The sequence below is a fragment of the Myotis brandtii genome, unplaced genomic scaffold, assembly GCF_000412655.1.
Source record: "Myotis brandtii unplaced genomic scaffold, ASM41265v1 scaffold827, whole genome shotgun sequence".
Taxonomy (NCBI): domain Eukaryota; kingdom Metazoa; phylum Chordata; class Mammalia; order Chiroptera; family Vespertilionidae; genus Myotis; species Myotis brandtii.
The window spans coordinates 1,301,031-1,303,655 of NW_005371360.1; the positions used below are offsets into that span (position 1 = coordinate 1,301,031).

The 2,625-nt window shown below is 58.5% G+C and overlaps 1 protein-coding gene across 1 annotated transcript in view; it reads left to right on the forward strand.

Annotated features, from left to right (window-relative positions):
• Positions 1-18: 18 nt before the first annotated feature.
• CRB3 (crumbs family member 3) overlaps positions 19-2,625 on the forward strand; it is a 5,234-nt gene continuing 2,627 nt past the window's right edge. Inside the window, exons 1-2 of the mRNA XM_005884411.2 lie at positions 19-1,179; positions 1,853-2,510. The gene's annotated coding sequence lies outside the window, so the exon portion shown is untranslated. The remainder of the gene's footprint in view (positions 1,180-1,852; positions 2,511-2,625) is intronic.

The following is a 2,625-nucleotide window of genomic DNA, read 5'->3' on the forward strand; positions in this document are numbered from 1 at the left end:
GTCGCCTTCCCGACCCTCTGGGGGAGGAGCCGGGGCGGAGCTGGGGGCGTGGGGAGGGTTGTCGGGGATGCTCGGGAATGGCACAGCCTAGGGCACAGCCTCGGGGTTCATTCCGGGAAGAGGGAAGAAGGGCCGGGTAGATCCGCGATCTCAGTTCTGTTTCCAGTGTGCCGCCTCCGCGTGCCTCAGTTTACCTTCTGCCCAAGGTGGCACGGTAGGGAGATATCAGGGGTTGGGCTCCGTCATCTCTTCCCACTGACCTCCCTCTCCTACCAAGGTCTCGTTTTCGCCAGACATGCTCAAGAACCAGCCCAACGCCATCTGGCCCTCCGTCTGCTCGCCGCTCACTGCACGTCCCCTCTCGGCCACAGAGACCGGGGAGCTCGGCGCGGCGCTGCCTCGCGTCCCTTCATGCCGCCCGCTCGCCTTCTTTCTCTGCCCCACTCAGACCGGGAAACGGAAGACCAACGCGCGGCGCAGCTGCAAAGTCCATTTCCTATTCGCCAAACCGCGGGCGCCTTGCCCGCCGGGCCCGCCTTGCCCACCCACCCCGGGCAGCCTCGGGCTCCGCCTCCCCGGGCTCGCCCTGTAGTCTTTCGGGGCCGAATGCTCTCTCCTGACCAGCCTAGGGTGGGGGTGCGGGGGGAGGGGGTCTCAGTGTCCCAGGCGCGGCTGGGGACCTGCACCGGGTGGCGGAGCACAGTAGGCGGGGCCCCAGCCAGTCGTGCCCACGGCAGCTGCTGAATGTCCCTCCCACTGGTTTCGGGCGCAGTTTCGCTATTTATCATTAGGGGGCGGGTCGCCCAGATCACTAGACAGCGGATAATAATAACAGCTCACACGGACACAGAGCGTTGTTCATGCCAGGCCTTTTACTCACCTCTCGGGTCGTCCCCGCCAAGCCCTATGAGGCAGGTGGGACTGGCTTTCCCACTTCCCGGGTGAGGAAACAGGAGACTCTGGCGCTCTCCCCAGTCCAGTGCCCAGTAAGGGCACAGCAGGAATTTATCCAGACCTGGGATCCTTACCCATCACTCTATACCCTAAAAGGGATTAACTTGCCCGTGAACATCCCTCTTCACCCTAGAGTCCCCAAGAGGAGGTCGTCTTATTAACGTCGTTCTTTATCCAAAGATGCAGCCATAAGGACTGGTTTCCACTCAGCTTCTGCCCCAACAGGTGCGTCTCAGACCAACAAGCCTCTTAGAGATGCTTTTATGTAAAGGTGGTCCTTGCAGGTGCCCTTCATCATGGGGGTTACAGATGTTTCCCACGGAGATACCCCAAACAGGTATTTTCTCAGCTACATCCTGACAGGTGGGCCTCAATACACACACACCTCTGTCCTGCTGCCCCCCCCCCCCGCAGGTGCTTCAATGTGGCTGTGCCTCCTACAGATCTCAGGTCTTTCTCTCATGTGAGCTCAATTCTATGCAGATGTTCCTCATACAAGACTACAGTGGGGCCTTGACTTACGAGTGTCCCGACTAACGAGTTTTTTTGAGATACCAGCTGTCTCTCGGCCGATTTTTTTGCATTGAGTTGATAGAGTAATTTGAGTTAACGAGCTCCTTAACGAGCTCTGTCTCGGAACGAATTAAACTCGTAAGTCAAGGCCCCACTGTACTTCCTTCACCTCACAGGTATGCTTCTCAGCAGAAATCCGCCCAGGAATGCGTTATACAGCGTCCCCACCCGCACGGGTGTTTTCGTGTTAAGTATACCCCCGTATGGGTCTGTTTCCGTATAACTGAGTCCCATACAGGTGTACTTAAGTGCAGGTGTGTCTCATACCGGTCTTGCCAATACATCTCCACACAGAAATTCCTTATCCAAGTGTTGTTCATTCCAGAGGTGAGCCATGCAGCCGCGTCCTCAAAACCGTGCGCCGGAACGCCTCAGCCAGGTGTTGGTTACAATACAGCTGTTCTACACAGCTGTTTTCCACACAGGTGTGCTTCTGGCCAGCTATACGCCAAATGGGTGTGCTTCAATGCAGATGTCGCCCACAGGTGTGTTTCTTACCTGTCCTTGCCAATGTCTTTTCTACAGGCTCGCCCCCATGCAGGTATGTACCACGCAGGTGTTTTTTCATGAGGGACGCCCCATCTGGGTCGGCCCCAAACAGGAGTGCCTCATGCCACCGTGTCTCCATGCCTCGTGTGTCTCCACACCTGTGCGGTCTTACAGACGTCACCGCAATCCACGTGGGAGTTTCCTCTTGCACTTCCGCGCTTCCGCTCCTCTTACTTTCCCGCATTACAGGATTGGGTTCCCGTTACAGGTGCGCACGCGGCGCGGCCCCACCTCCCGCCTGGCTCCGCCCCCTCATCTCGTTCAGGTGCACAAGCCGGAAGTGCGCTCCCCTCCCAGGTGAGTGACTAAACTTTCCGGGTCACGTGAGCGGGAGGAGCCGGTGTGGTCCGGCCGAGCAACCGAGGGACGCACGGAGGGATCGAGCGAGGAAAGCAGACCGGGAACCTGAGTGAGATCAAAGACGCCCGGGCCAGGTAGGGAGGCAGGTCGCGCCGCCCCCCTCTCCCTACTCCCTTCCCTTTCCAGAGCCTAGGAATGCACTTCCCCGAGTTAATTTTTAATCTCTGACCTCTGGCGGCGGGGCACGGC